This window comes from Barbus barbus (genome assembly GCF_936440315.1).
Source record: "Barbus barbus genome assembly, chromosome: 29".
NCBI classification, from domain to species: Eukaryota; Metazoa; Chordata; class Actinopteri; order Cypriniformes; family Cyprinidae; genus Barbus; species Barbus barbus.
The window spans coordinates 28,231,096-28,248,026 of record NC_136757.1 but is presented as its reverse complement, the minus strand read 5'-3'; the positions used below and the strand labels follow the sequence as shown (position 1 = coordinate 28,248,026).

The 16,931-nt window shown below is 37.2% G+C and overlaps 1 protein-coding gene and 1 pseudogene across 2 annotated transcripts in view; one reads left to right on the top strand and one right to left on the bottom strand.

The window, feature by feature from the left end:
- Window positions 1–16,931, bottom strand: part of LOC306849892 (uncharacterized protein) — a gene marked incomplete at its 5' end in the record, with an annotated part of 704,045 nt that overhangs the window by 648,853 nt on the left and 38,261 nt on the right. The window lies entirely within an intron of this gene.
- LOC306849893 (paxillin-like) overlaps window positions 199–16,931 on the top strand; it is a 27,022-nt pseudogene continuing 10,289 nt past the window's right edge. Inside the window, exon 1 of the transcript XR_013786032.1 lies at window positions 199–334. The product of XR_013786032.1 is annotated as a paxillin-like (transcript). The remainder of the gene's footprint in view (window positions 335–16,931) is intronic.

Sequence of the window (16,931 nt, the reverse complement as noted above, 5' to 3'; positions counted from 1 at the left end):
GAATATGACTACATTTTGTGATATGTATGGTTAAACAGGACGTTAAAAATTCATAAGCTTGTAAAATGGAGAGTGCTCTGGTATCTATTGGCCCACGGCTCTCTTTCAAGGGCGTTTTGCTCTTCGGCGGCCAGGGGTCGCTGCAGCGGAGGGAGTTCCTCTGTTCTGGGATGTTTCGGGGTCCAGGCTGGTCAAGCCACACAGACCTGCGTCTAGAAGAGCAGGACAAACTTCAGCAGAGACTTGTCTTCTGATAACGAGCTCTACACATTGTTCTCCAGACTCGGATTAGGAGCGGAGCACTTCTGGAAGCGCGCGAACATGGACGATCTAGGTAAAGACACTCATATCCCCACATGATGTTGGCAGAGAGACACAAACATAGCGGAAAAATAAGAGGGAGAGAGGCTAACTACAGTAGCCAATGAGCTAACGCACAAGAGCACAGATACATAGTAACAGTTCCACTGAACTCGCCGTCGCAGCGATACAATGTAACTCTTCACGTTCCATTCGTTTCTGTTACAGTTCCATTATTAGACTATCGTGGATCAAACTGAGGGGGATTGATGAGCTGTGTTGGGCTGAACGTCGTTTTTGCCCTTTGGGAAGCATCTTTAGTCCAAAAATGTTGTTTATCTCTTTAAAGCGACAATCTCTTCTTGTGCGGAATCTTGCTGATTCACATTATTTGTTATTAAGTTTGCATTTCTTGCCTTTACACATTCAGTCAGAGAAAGTTCAAGTTTATCAAATGCACAGCAATTGGAGGTTGTAGCTCCAGACAAGATAAAACAAATTCTAACGGTTTTAAATGTGAACATTAAATAATTAAAGAGAAGATAGCACATTTGACAGTTAGTTTTGCTTAATTGGATGATGCTTTCCAATTAGAGCTTCATTTAAATCCTTTACCCAGAATTCTGACGATTTCCTCATATTATAAAGGCAGAAAAAGCGTGAGCCTTCCCACGAGTTTTCACAGACCTCTCTCAAGCCAGTCTTTGTAACCTGGATGTTTTGAGAGTAGTTTGCTGATTTGTTTGTACTCAGAACAGACCTGTTTTGAGTGAGAGAGTGATTGATTGATAATAGACTGTACAGTTTTGTATTTATTGATTTTGTGAACCTCTGGTCAGATAATAACTCACTGAACTCCATAGGATGGGTGTGTCCTCTTGGGGATGAATTGACCAAAAATGTACTCGCCCTCAGGCCATCCAAGATGCAGATGAGTTTGTTTCTTCATCAGATTTGGAGAAATGTCGCATTCCATCACGTGCTCGCCAATGAATCCTCTGCAGTGAATGGGTGCCGTCAGAATGAGAGCTGATAAAAACATCACAATAATCCACACCACTCCAGTCCATCAGTTAACATCTTGAGAAGTGAAAAGCTGCATGTTCCATCAGTAAGATGTTTTTAACTTCAAATGTTTCCTGCAGTGAAAAAGTCCATCTCCTGTTGTCTCTCACATCAAAATCAACCAGCATATTTGTTTAGAGCTGTTTTGGACTATAAACGTTCCTGATCTGTGCACATTTTTCTCCTGATTCAGACAAGATTGCTTTTTCAGTGGAGAAGGCAATATTATGGATAGAGGATTAGTTTTTTAGCTGGAAGCAATGGTTTGAAGTAAAAGCTTAATGTTTGATTTGTTTCTTACACAAACACTGCTTTTTTCAGTCATTTATTGATAGGCTGGAGTCGTGGTGAGTTGAACTATTCCTTTAATAAACCTCCTTTGATAAGCTTATTTATTTTGCTGGCCAAACTATGCATTGCCGTTTATGACATGGCTCTTATTCTGATTGGTCAGTTGCAGCATTCAGCGGTCAGATATTTCTAAATAATGACCATTGTCCAGGACAGCACTGTATAACAGGCCACTCATCTGGTCAGTGTCTCATACATAGCCTTCTGTCTCTACAGAGTCAGATAATAAAATAATTTGATCTCAGATCAGCATTTGCTCAGGCAGCAAGGTAATAGGTTGGATTCCCAGGGAACGCATGAACTGATGAACTGCATAGCTTGAATGCAATGTAAGTCGCCTGGATAAAAGCCTTTGCTAAATGCATAAATGTAAAAGTAAGTTCATGTCGGAAGTTGTCCTGTGATGAGTGGGATAATGTACAGTTAGCTGGCCATTATCACTTGATTGACTGGCTGACTCTGACATATGAGCAACAGTGCTGATTATCTGATGTCTGAAGAAGGAATATATTTGCTGGTTTTGTTGTTTTGCCCGAACAGCCTCTGTCGGCTGGAGAAAGAGGTGATTGTGTTCAGAGCTCAGCTCGTTCTGTCCAGAGCCGGAGTGACAGACGCGTGCATGCCGTCAGTGCGTTTGAGCTTGAGTTTGGATCTGATGCTGCTGTACAGAAGTTTGCATCACACGGGGAAGTCCAGCGCCGCTGTTTGGAGTGGGGGAGGGAACTGACTCACTCGAGGGTCAAAGGGCAAATGAGAGGAGTTTTTCCAACCAGCTGCTCACAGTGGAATGCTTTATTAGCTTCGATAGAGGCGATCAGTGTTTCAGATTAAGAATTAGCCTGCTGATGAGGCCAGATGACCTCAAGTGTATTTGGACACATAAGTAGAGCCTGAGGAAATCCATTTGGATTGTTCAGAAATTCCGTTTTCCGTTTTAATTGTTCTGGATTCAATTTGAATGGTTTTTATTAAGCTTTCAAAACCAAAAGTTCCTTATAAAACTTTAACAATGTAATGATCTGTTAACGTTAACAATAATAGGGCCATTTATATTTTAATAGTCTTTTTACGCTTTAATATTCACCGACACTAGTCCATTTCCCGATTTGTAGTTTTAATTTATTAATCTAAATTTGACCAAATTTCATAACATGCGTTAAACTGTAAATTCTATTATTGTAGCTCGATTGTGTGTTTCCATATCATGTTTGTAAGTAAGTGTATTAAAAAATGAAAAAGCCATAGGAAGTGATTCCTCAGTGATACTCACTGCTGTGTGTGTGCACTTGGATGGGTTAAACGCAGAGCACCAATTTCGAGTATGGGTCACCATACTTGACAATACGTCACGACTTTACTTTTTACTTTACTTTATTCCTAACGTCCCGACCCCAGCACAGCTCCCCAGAGCATGAGTGGAATTCATATAAAGCTCTGTATTCTCCCCTGTGGTGATCCAGAGATGGAGAACTGGGTTTACGCACACACACACTGTTAAAGAGGCTGTTGTGGTCATAACACACAGGTGCACGATGAGGGTGTTGTTTGAGCGAATGCTGTTTCTCATCTGGCCTCATTGGAAGAGTCGTCAAGGTAGTAATTTGTGGGGAATCACAGAACAATGCTGATTTGTCTAAGAATTTGTCTTTTTCCCACTCAACCACAGCCTGCTGAAACACTAATGTTTGATCAGAAGCTTTTTTACATTTCTAGTGGCAATGTAACAGCCATCTGATTTATTAAAGATATGTAAAGCATTATAATCCATTTAAATTGGAATTTCTGTACTAACTGATCACGACCATCATATGCGTCCCTGCATTTTATCAGCTGTTTGATTTCTGTGACATCAAAATCTCGTAATCATGTATATTAAATATCTTACCAACATCAAACTTTTGAACAGTAGTGTATTTCGTTTGAATTTTATTCAGAATCTTTGTGATTCTGAATAAATCCTCCACACATCATTCTGATTGGCTTTGATTTTGTTCTGTAGACAGAAAAAGTGCTTGTCACAGACTAAGACACAGACTAAATTTCCCCTTCCCAACACACACACACACACCGCTCCATGGCCCAGCCTGCCCTCAGACCAAGGCTTCAGGGTCCCGCCTCACTTCCTCAGGAAACAGTAGAGAAGGAAGTGGCTTTGTGTTGAGCTCCACAACCACGTTTTAGACCCACTCAAGAAGTTCAGAGCTTCTGAGATGAGTCAGAACGGTGTTGGTGTGGCCTTGAAAAGGGGCTTGTTCACCACAAATCAACATGCTGTCGTCATTTACTCGCCCTCATGTCAGTCCAAACTTGTCTGAGCTTCCTTCTTCTGTTGAACACCAAAAGGAGACATTTTGAAAAATGTTGGGGTGCAAACAACATTGAATTGACAAAAAATACTGAAACCGTTTTTAGAACATACGTTTGTGTTTTACAAAAAAATCAAACAAAGCTGTACAGGTTTGTAATGATTCATTCAAATAAAATAGTGAGAAATATGATTCTGAAATTTGAAATGCTGCGATTGAATAAATATATGCACTGTGTGTTTCAGAGTGAAGCGTGGAACTGTGTTCTTCTACACGCGAGCAGCTCTTTATCTGCTGGTGTTTACAGCGTTTCCACACAGACTCCATCTCTGTATCTGAAATTGGGTCACTTTAATATGCATTTGGGAATGCTACATCTTCCAAAACTTGTTTAAAGATAATTAATAAAGGAGCAGCTTTAAGGGCTTCCTATCAAAATGTAAGTTTGATGGTTTAACGTTTGTTTGAAAATTATGAAATTAAGACAGCCTTAAGCAAAAGTATTGTCATTTTACAGTTGTAATGTAAAAAAAATTAAATAATTATTATTATTATTGTAAGTACTCAAATATTTTATAGTGAAAAATTAAATTTTGTATAGTTTTTATTTAGTACTTTTTATTTTTGAGTTAGTTGTAGTAATAATAATTTTATTCTATTTTATTAATTTTTTTGCAGCCTTAACAAGCACAGCAGGCTTGGCATTTCTACATTACATATCACATTTTAAATCATAGTCACTTTTTAAAATATTTGTTAGTATTTATTCAGTTATTTGGTATCTTGTGTGAGAACCATGAACTTTTATTGACTTAATTAAAGCATCTTACAATCTTTCACTGCATCAAGTTTGAGGTCAGTGATTTTTAAACACCGTCAAATTGAGAACTTTTTTTCAGGGTTCTCTCTTCGATTAATTTCAGTCCTAATCAAAAGCATTTTTGGGGACTTCTACCCTCTCATAGTTGAGAAGTGCTGGTCACACACGTCTGAAACAAGGGCTTTTTATGTGTTCCATTAAGTATGGCATGCAGAATACTTGAAGATTAGCTTAATAACGTTACGTGGTTTTCTCAGCGGAGAGTCTTTTGACTCATTATTGTGTTATTTCTTGAGTATTGGTCTATCTGTTCTCAATTACGCGACGGGTGGGCGCTGAAGGGGTGATCAAAGCGAGACTTTGCCATGTGTTTGCCTGCTGTTATGAGGTGATTTAGATGAAAACGCTCGAACGTTTCCCCCTCTCTGTTGGCCTTTTCTTTCTGTGTTTCCTTCGACCTGGTTTTCAGTGCCCCGCTCCCCCTCTCCCTCCTTGGCAGGGCGTCTGGCCTGAGACACAGCGGTGATTGTTTTCCTGATGGCCTTGGATGTTCCAGAACTCATGGTTACAGCAGAATTCTTCCCACATGAGTGGATTTGGGAGATACTCCCTGTAAGCACCACCTGTCTAAATGTTCCACTGGACCCATCACAGTCATCAGAGGTGTGTTTGAGACACACAGAAATGTGCAGATGCTGTGTTTGTTCATCGTGGTCGTTTATCGATGACAGAGAAATATGTGAAGTCCATGCACTCAGAAAGCTCACCAGGGCCAATAATCACAAATTTCTACAAAACACAGGGCTTGGTGTGTTAATTTTCTTTTAAAGTTTGGTTAATTTTATAATGCTTTCGGCTATTAAAAAAGAATGCATTGCTGTCAGTTGCATTTACCACATTTTCTCATATTTACGTCCTTAAAATCAATGCAAATTCTGGAAAATAATCCCTATAGGCTGTTGCTAAAATTAAAAGTTTTTTATTTCAAATTATTATTATTTTATATTTTAAATAAAAAGTTTTATTTTAAATAATTAAAAAAAAAAGTTACTAAAACTTACTTGGATATTTGAAATCATTACTTATTATTGACTATTGAGTGTTTAAAAAACATCATGAGTATTTTTGTCTTGTTTTCCTGATATTAAAAGATATATCTAAAATCCTCAAAGCATGATAACTTGGGACACACTGTACAAGATATAAAGAATTCTTTTCACAGACTGTCTCTTGAATAGAAGTGTATTTTGTCTTGCTACTCTGGTAGTTTTTTCACTTGTTTTAAATTTGTTTATACTAAAAGTGAATGAATCTGCTAGAATATTAAGGCAAAATAGACTCCTTCAAGATACAGTTTATGAAAGCAAGTCTTAATATCTTATGCGGTGTTGCATCTCAAGCAATTTTATCTTGTTTCAAGGATTTTGGGATATTTTAACTGGAAACAAGTTTAAAAAGATATGTTAAGGGGCTGTTCACACAGAACACATTTTTGTATATTAAAACATGAGATGCATGGCAGTGGAATGGGGAAAAAATGCAAGTCAAATTTAGCATTTTCTTTTCTTTTTATTCATAAAGCATAAAGCAAACATTTTATTGATATAACCAAGTAATTGCAAACAGAAGTCATTAGTGACACAGGTCTCTGTCAAATATTGTCTAAATGTGAAGAATGTATTCTCTGATGCATTGGGACGGGAAAGCATGGTGAGGTGGCTGTAGATTCTCACCCCAGTATTTAACACGATGAACTCCGATAGAGAGTCAGCCAATACTTATCTAAATAACTGTCCAATCAGATCTGAGGTGCATGTGCGTGTACGAGTCTGTTGGACGTTCTCGCTTCGGTGTATGCGTAGGTTTCCAGAATAGACACGGGACCCCCAGTCTGCTTGGCTTGAAGTCCTGTTGGGAAGAGCTTTTATTTTGGGTGCCGAGTGTCGACTTTCTGCTGGAGTGGGGTCAGGGAGTCTCTGAAATATCCATCAATTCTCACCTTTTTTTTTTTTTTGACTCCACCCCTCTCGTCTACTCCACAGATGTCCATAACCCCTGCTTTTGGCTGCCATCTTCTCGTTTCATCTCTTGTGCTCACGGCTGTCTTGAAATAATATCCTGCCTTTTATTTCTCTGTTGTTTCCTTTGTGGCCCGTCCTGTTGGCCCCCTCGTACACCCCCTCTTGCCTCTCTGTTATAAATATCAGAGCTGATATTTGGTTAGATGGTATAGAGTTTCCTTTGGTGAGGTCGCCAGTTTTGGCCTCTGGTCTCCAGTCGTAAACAGGCAGAGTTTGGCCTCTTCTGACCGCAGGAGAATCGCTGCTCGCTCTGACCTGGACTCAAAGGAATAGTTCACCTAAAAATGAGAATGTACTCATCGTCAGGCTGTCCAAGATGAGTTTGTTTCTTCATCAGATTTGGAGAAATCACTTGCTCACCAATTGATCCTCTGCACAGTGAATGGGTGCCGTCAGAATAAGAGCTGATAAAAACATCACAGTAATTCACACCACTCCAGTCCATCAGTTAACATCTTGTGAAGTGAAAAACTGTATGTCTGTAAGAAACCAATCCAACATTAAGACATTGTAAACCTGAAATAGTTGCTTCTGGCTAAAATACGAGTCCATAATCTATAATAGCACTCAGAATCAGGAGAGAAATCTGCACAGATCAAGTACTGTTAACTAGCCAAAACAGTTCTAAACGAACAGGTTGGTGGATTTAGATGTGAGCGGACAAGAGGAGATGGACTTTTTCACTGGAGGAGATGTTAATATGGATTATGGACTCATATTTTAGCCATGAGACACTTTAACATTAAAATCTCTTGATGCATTTTGTTTCTTACAAACATGCAGCTTTTCATTTCAAGTCAGCTTTATGTATATAGCGCTTTTAACAATACAGATTGTGTCAAAGCACTTAACAGTATCAAACTGGAGGATAGAGTGTCAGTAATGTATAGAAATAAGATGAAACACTCAATTTTCAGTTAAAGGCATTTCATTATTGAGTTCAGAGATGTCATTGTCTAGATCAGTTTAGTTTAAATAGTATCCGTGAAATCAAATTGACGATAATCGCTAGAAATGAAGTGTCCCCAACTGAGCAAGCCAGAGGCGACGGAGGAACCAAAACTCCCTCTGAGACAGAATGGAGAAAAAAACCTTCTCAAGGAGTGGTGTGGGTTATTGTGATGTTTTTATCAGCTGTTTGGACTCACAATGTGACATTAAAACCTAGTGGTTTGAAAGATAGTGGCAAAGTTTATAATGACAATTAATTATTTTGGGGGGCTGCACTATGGTCCATAATCCATAACAGGTATTTTAATGTCATCTAATGATTCTTGATCTAAATAAGCCTTTCAAGTTTTTTTTTTGGTACATGGAAATATTGTTACACTGAATGACATGTTACTTAGTGTCTTCTGTAAATCAAGGTAAAAATGTACAATAATCATTATTTTTTGCTCAGAAAAAAATAAACATTATAATTTGGGGGAAAATTTAAAGATGTAGTAAACTTTTATTGTTTTGATGCTTCAAAACCCTTATGTCTTTGACCTTTGAGCCACAGGGATTGCCTTGTCCTCAAAGAGGATAGGCTAAAATCAGGCTTCTTAGAAAACAATATGATTATGCTGCATGCACACAAATGATTCTTTTAAATGCTGTGTGTCAAAAGTATGATGGGAGGAGTTTGGTTGGCAATCCTATGGTGTTTAATCCAGTCTGACAGTGACATCAGGACTTGTTTTACTGGAGATCTTGCAGTGGGACTGTAGTGCTAAATATAGGTGGGTGGGGTCGTTACAGTGAAATGAACTCCAGTCATTGTGAGGCTGCGAGCGCTACATTCCTCTCTCGCCGTGTCACAGTTCAGCCCACACACCCTATCTCTCTCTCTCTCTCTCTCTCTCTCTAATGCAGCTCTCTAATGGAATGTGTGTAATTCTTTGTTCAGATTCTGAGAAAGAGTTGGAAACTACCTCTTAAATGAATAATACGATGAAAAACGTGACTCTTTACAATATGTTATACTGTCTGTTCTTCTCTATTCAGTGTCACACCTGGCCTCTGTTCAAGCATTGTGCATTCAGATTACGTTTCATATTGATTTCATCAGTTGCTTTTTATAAACCTCTCTTCTGAGTTTAACGTGATCATGTGAAGTATCTTATGAAGCAGAATGTAACTACGATAATAAGAAATAAGTGACTTCCATTATTTAATCGCCTTAATGCTATAGTTTCTAACATTTTAGCATGCATGCATTTTTTCAAGAAATCTATACTTTTATTCAGGAAGGATGAATTAAATTGATCAAAAGTGTCAGTAAAGACACTTATAATGTTACAAAAGAGTTGTTTTGAAGAAACCTGAAAAATCAAATGTATCACTGTTTCTTAGCAGCAAATCAAATGAAATGTTTCTTAAGCAGTAAATCAGTATATTAGAATGATTTCTGAAGGATCATGCGACACTGAAGACTGCAGTAATGCTGAAAATACAGCTTTCATCACAGCAATCAATTACATTTTAGCATATATTTACAGAAAAAAGTTTCAAAATGTTGTAATAATTCACAGCTACTGTATTTAATGTATTTTGATCAAATAAATGCAGCCTTGGTGAGCAGAAGAGACTTTTGAACGGCAGTGTATATGTTGATTAATATTTTAAAACTGAGTTACACATCAAAATTTGTATATTGCTGCATGTCAGAGTTGTTTAACCCAAAATATTTGATATTCAGTAACCCTAAAAATGTCTTAAAAAGTGGAATATTGCACGAATTGGTCTAGTTTATGGTGTGTTGCTGATTTTAGATGTTCAATGTGAGCTTGTCTGCTTTGGTAATAAAGTGGATTAAGTTGAAGTTTGGCTTTACACCCCTGTTTGCATTCTTAATCACGTCAACTAACCACTGGGTTATGAAGTAAGATTTTTATTTGTCACATACACAATTATAACCAGCAGTGAAATGTAAGTTAGGTCCTCTCCAAACCTGTCTTAGAAACGTCTTAGACCCTTCCTGACACATCATAAATCCGGACTCAATACTGATGCACGCTGGCGAGTTTGGAGCTGTATGTCAATGAAGCTGTTGCTTTGACATTGAACACATACAGCCAGCTTGTAAGTGTTGTAGAGAGCTAACAATAGGAAATCACCAACACATATCTTTTTTTTTTTTTTTTTTTTTTTTTACTAGTTTTTTTTTTTACTTGTTTTACTAGTCAGGCAACTCCCAAAACAGGATAGCCATGTGGTGAACAGGATATCCTGTCTCTGCACTTATGCCTCTGTGCCTTTTGTTCTAGTGCACAAAATATGACTAAAACACAGGAGGGTGTTTCATCTCGGTGCATTTTGGTCAATAAACTCTTTAAAATGCACTTATCACACTCTTGTTTAATTTTTGTGGAAATTACACCACAGTAAAATATTTTACTGTGGTGTAATTTCCACAAAAATTAAACAAAATTAATTCATTTTATCATGACCTGATGCAATTTTCTCCTCCATTATAAAATCTGAAACTAAAGTGATGTGCTAAAACCTTTTGGCAGCTGAAAATGTTCAGCAGCAACTCATTAGTCATTAGTCAACTAGAAAAAATAACTAAAGAGGAGTATTTTGTTAAATATGCACTACATTTTTATTTAACTTGTTCATAATGTCTTTATTTAATGTATTTTTTCGTTAATGTAAGTTTTATTACAGCTAATCTGGAAATGCTTATTTCAACAATGAATTGGATTATAAATCGTTACATCATTAAAATATGCAATTTAAATGTTTGTATGTATCTCGGCTAGGGATGGGCGATATGGCCTAAAAAATTTATCACGATAATTTCAGGTATTTATTGCGATAACGATACAAATGACGATAATGTGGGCTACATCATTCTTATTTGTCTACATTTTTTTTTCTTCATTACAAACTTTGTTTGGTTTTATTTTGTATCATTGCAGGTTAAAAGTAATTCACTATGTTATGCAGATGCAAAACGCTAGACTGCGAATAAGATTAGCTACAGTTTCACATTTTATAAATATTTGAACAATATATTCAGCATATTTAACAACCTGTTTTGTATCGTTATTTAATGCATAAGTGATTTATTAAAACAAAATTATGAGGCTATGCTCTAGAGTCTAGACTATTATTCATATGCAAGTGTTTGTGCGGAAAAGAATGCGCATGCATGACAGTGAGGTGCTCGCGCGGATCACTTGCATTTTTTCCTGATAATGAAACAACTTAAAATAATAATAATAATAAAAAAGAAAACTTAAAATTGGGGCTCGTCATATACATGAGAAATATTTCTCAGGGCTCTACGCTTACTTTTCTTTTTAGGAGCGCTTGTGCTTCTAATTTAAAATATTTAGGAGCATGGTCAAAAATTTAGCAGCACCTTCAAATCAATAATCAACAATTCTGATCAAAAATGAACCTTCCCATTACGAGGTGATATTTGACTCCTTAAAGTGATTTAGAGGGAATTTTGTTTTTACATTTGTAATGGCATTTTTCTAACTTTATTAAAAGTTTGGCATCTTTTATGTCAAATTCAAATTGGACGTGTTTCCACTCTTTGTAACCACCATTTTTCTGTACACTTTGCATATTACGGTAGTTTGCTCCTCATCTGATTTTCTGTAACCAAACCAGTGCAAATTGTGGAGGTAGCTCCTCGCGTAACAACAAGCTCCTCCTCATGGTGCGTTCACACCAGACGCGAATGAAGCGTTAAGCGCGAGTGATTTACATGTTAAGTCAATGCAAAGACGCGAATAGACATCCTGCCGCGCAATTCGCGCGAATGACGCAGCGCGAATTGAGCGTTTAGAGCGAAATTCTATACATATGCTCTCTGTGGCAGTCATACATGTGCGCCTGGCAGAAGTCCCGCCCATGACGCGAATTCGCGTCTGTTGTGCAGTGAATTTCACGCGCGAATGAAGCGAGTAACCCAAAATGTTCACGCGTCCAACTACGCGCGAATAGAGCGATTTATTCGTGCAAGTCGCGTCCGGTGTGAACGCACTGTCAGGCTCACGTCCGCCTTCCGCCATGCTTGTTTTCACTCCGCACGTGAACAGTGAATCGGGCGCGCACAAAACTACGTCATCAACTAGACTTATCGTTATTATCGTGAGGAGACAAATTTTTATCGTGAGGTGAATTTTCAACGGTATATCGCAAACGATAAGATATCGCCCATCCCTAATCTCGGCTTTTATTTGAGTGATGATTAAGTACATTTGAAGAAATAAATTAAACTTTATTTTCAATTAGGTTGTTTCCGGTAGACATTATACAAAAACAAATATAAATGCATGAAAGCAAAAATATAAATCTGTGTGTTTATAATGTTATATTACAACAATGAACTGGAGTAAAACTCATCATTAAAAACCATTAAAAATATTCATCATAGAAAATATTCAATATAAAAGTCTGTATATAATTTTTTATTAGATTTTTTTACATTTTATTTGAGTATTAAATATTAAATAAATTGTTGCAATAAATAACTTCTGTTATTTTTTCGCCTAAATAAAAACTGTTTCTGGTAGAAAGTTAATTTTGTGCATCACTACTATTGATAAGTGATTAAATTGTTAGTTGCATTTTATTATTTGCATTTAGCATTGTTTTCTCGGACCCTATTAAACACACCTGCAATATATTTGTGCCCGTGTCCCATCAGTCTTGAAGCACCGCATTAGGCAGCTATAAAGCGTTACTCATCCTTACCGCTGTGTATAATGAAGTGGTTGAGGCATGTGTGGCATTGGCAGTAAATGTGCTCTGTAAGGTTGTAATGATTGTGGTGGGCACACGGCACCAGGTGCAGCTCCTCTGGAGCCCTGAAGAGTTTATTTTCAGTATGTTTGCACTGACTTGCGCTCTGATCTCCATGCTTTAAATAGACGGGCTATATGCTGCCATGCGGTTAAACGGCCAGGGTTAACCGTGAATCTTCTTAGACATTCTCCATTTTTGTGTGTACTGTGTAAATCTCTCACACTGGTCTTTCCGTGCATATTTTACATGCAGTTTTTAATTGACCACACCTAATATGCCAGATTATTTTAGGATGTCAGATTTAGACGCAGACGTGGGCGTTGGAGGCCCACCGCAGTCCTGCTGACATCAGCACACGGGCAGCCGTTTCTCAGTAAGAGGCTCCTGGGAGTAAAACACATCAACATATCCGACTGCCATTTAAGGAGCACTTGCTGCATCCACTGAGATTCTCACATATTTCTCTTGATGATGTGAAAGAAAGAGCGTAAGTTTGGATGCTCTCGACTCAGGTTTCTCAACTTTTAATCATGAAAGCTTCTGCTTATAAACACTGATTTAATAAAACATGTTTTACTATTATAGTTTTTATTAATATTTTATATTAGATTTTAATTTTTTCAAGTTTTCCTTTCTCTTTGGAGAGTTACAAGCTGTTTGTGCATAGATAACATCCCTGAAGTTGCAAAGACTAAAGATATTCTTTATAAAAGTTAAGACTCACGCCCTCTTAAAACGGCTCATTCAAACACGCCCCCACATGTCTACGTCACGATGTGGGGAGATTTTCATAACACCACCCAAATGTTTACGCAAAGAAAGAGGGCGTGACTTTTATTCTGGCTGTAGTATTGTTGCTGCTGCCGGCGCCATGTCCTGGAGGTGCTGTGAAAGCGAAACTATTTACTAAAAAGAGGACACAACTAGAAATCAGTGGTTAAGTTGTATTTACAACACTGTTCCAGAACAGTTCAACCCAAATATTAGAGTGTGTGCAGCGCATTTTACAGAGGACTATTTCCTGAACCTGGCAGGAGAGTAGGCTATAATGCTGGCTTGCACAAAGACTGTTTCTATAAAGTGGGGCAATTCCAACTTTGCAAGGAGAGTCTGACGCTTCTGATTCACAGCCTGTAAGTACGTTTCTGCTACTGACCATTCAAACGCACGTTTTGAGCAGTGTAGAGTAGTGCTTGTTGTTTGTCGTTTCTCCGATCTCACAAATGCAGACATGGTAATGGCTCGATGCAACACGTATAAGCCATTATAATCATTAATTATGTCCCCACTGGATGCAACAAATGCCTCGTTTGTAGTGGGTTTTATTGTTTTAGTCTCGTTGGCGTTAGGAAACGGCATCACAATACGGTGAGGGGCGTGACATTTCCGTTACATGCTTGAGGTATTCAGCCAATCACAACGCACTGGATAGCTGGCCAATCAGAGCACGCCTCGCTTCGTAAAAATCGACGCGTTTCAGAAAGGCGGGGCATAGAAGAGTAACAATAATGTACAGTATGTGGAAAATAATGTTTTTTTTTACTTTAAACCACATAAACACATTGCATTACACCAAATACACCAAATATTGTTCTTTTTAGCAACATCATATGACCTCTTTAAAGTATTTTTTTTTTATTTCACATGAGCATTTTTAAATATTTTAGTTAACTGTAAGAGTCCTCTATATATATATATATATATATATATATATATATATATATATATATATATATATATATATATATATATATATATATATATATATATATATATATATATATATATATATATTTTTTTTAACTCCAGTAATCACAAAAGTGTACAATGAAGGCTTTTAAAATTTTATTCATTTTTATGACTCTTTTTTTGAAAACAACTGTAATATTTCTTGATATTTCCTGGTTTTCCATGATTATATGAACCCTGTAACTGTTTTCTTGCACTAATTACCTGTTAACTAACACTGCAAAGTGAATGCAAAGCAGCCAGCATACCTGGAAATTCAAACTTTGAGTTTTCATAGTTTCGTTGTTGTTTTTGTTCACAGTATAATTCCCATTTGTGTTATTTCATAGTTTTATGACTTGACTGAAATGCAGGAACATTGCACGTGTTTAAAGTTGTGAGGGCAGAACAGGGTTAATGAATGGCGTCTGCTGTGTGTGCCTCCCCTTCACCCCTCTCTCCTCTCTCACACACACACACATGCTCACACACACACACACATGCTCACACTCACACTCAGGTGTGACTGAATATTAGGATACATTCTGGAATACTCTCTTGATTCAGTGAGTACATTGTCTGCTCCTCGCTCGCTGTAGGCAGCATTAATGCATTGCGTGTTTGTGATCCGTTTTAACCCCTGGTTAACTTCTAAACCAGGATAGTAGCAGACGGCACTCCATTTCACTGTTAAAAATAGAGTGAATTCAAGAAAGAGACGTTTAGATGCTGTTTCAAGTTTACTGAAATACTAACCAAGTTAATGTTTTATGCCAGTTGTGAATGTCCTTGATTAGTTGTTTGTGATTACTAGTTAAGATTTTTAATTCTGATTCCATTGTAAATGCGTTTAGATTCGGAATAATTTGCTTGCAGATCATTACAGTCATTCATGTTCAGATGGATTTGCTAATGAATCATTCAGACCAGTTTGTTCTCTTGAATGAATCAAATCAGTCATTTCTATCCACTATTTTAGAACTGAACGTAACTACAATAGACAATAGATTTTTTTTTAAACCGTTTTAAAGTTTTGAAATTATACACATGGACTTTGTTATATTCAGCAGCATGCATGTAAAAAAGTGAAAAAAATTAATAAATTCTTTTAAAAACCATGAAAACAATTTGTATTTTTCCTGATATTTCCATGTGTCTGTTAACTAACACTGGGATCTCAGAGACTCTCAGTTTTAAAGAGCGACGCGTTTCGTACGCTCATCTGTGATCTTTCTAGGTGTTAATTTGCCCTCTCATCATAGTTGATCTGCAACCAACACGTTTTTAATAGCCGTCTGCTGTGAGGTTGGTTTTGATGCATCGACTCGTAAACTTACAGTAGCTCGGGTGTCCGGCTGTGCTGTCAGGACGCCAGCGTCACGCCGCTCTTTAATAGAGAAGATCTCTGCCTGTACGCTATGTGCAGGCTATTATTGACCGCGCGGATGGATGGATGAATAGGTGCATGAGAAAAGAGTGATGTAAGAGCTTTATCAGGCTGTTTTAGACTAGCTGCATGCCTGTAATTCTGTCTGACTCTCCGTCTGTCTTTCCAGAGTTTAGTTGGCGACTCAGTGAAGGGTCTTGTGGTTGTATGTAAAGGACAGGCTGGATTCGGTAACACTTTAGACACTCAGTTAACTATAAGATGTACTATAAGTTTTGCAAGCACATCAACTTATTCTGCTAACCCTAACCTTAACCTAGCAGTCTAATAATGTTGTACTCTATGAGAGTTAGTTGACATGTAGTTGCAAAGTTACTTATTCAATGGAATGTCTGAAGGGGAGCATCAAAATAAAGGGTAACCCTGACCAAAATCTGTCATGATAACAAAGTGGTGTTTTTTTTGTACTGTAAATTCACCCCAAAAATGTTTTAACTGCCATTATAAAGCTTGGAAGAGCCAGGGTCTGAATGAAGAAAGGCATAGTAAACTATCCATTTGAATACTGTACAAATAAAGGATACTTCATCTCATTTAATTAATTTGTATTTTATTCTGAATATTATGATCGAAGCATACCATATGATTAATATGATTAATAACAGTGCACAAACTACTATTATTATTTATGATTTTAAAATGATTTGCCTTTCAGTTTAAATCAAACAGATTATGGAACAGCATTTTACAAGAAAATACAATTTCAATCTATGTAGTTAAAAATGTCACGTTTAATTCAAGGTGTTACTTGCCATTTCTTTATTTTGTTTGAAATTTGCATGCAGTTTCTGAGTGAAAATTGTTTCTACACCACCATATTTTGTTTTTGCTTTGTAATAGTAAACTGCTATGTATAGTATAGTATAGTATTCCGCTGTAAAAAAAAAAATGAAAAATTGACACTGTAAATGAAACTGAGGTATAATTTCAGTTATGTACATTCAGGAATTTCATGTTTAGCTGAATGTTTCTTGCCATTTCTTTTTCTTGCCTGTAATTCTGTCACAGTTCCTCATATTGACGGGTCTGTTCCCGAGGGTCAGATTGTGTTCATAGCTCAACTCTTACCGCAGGACCAGAAG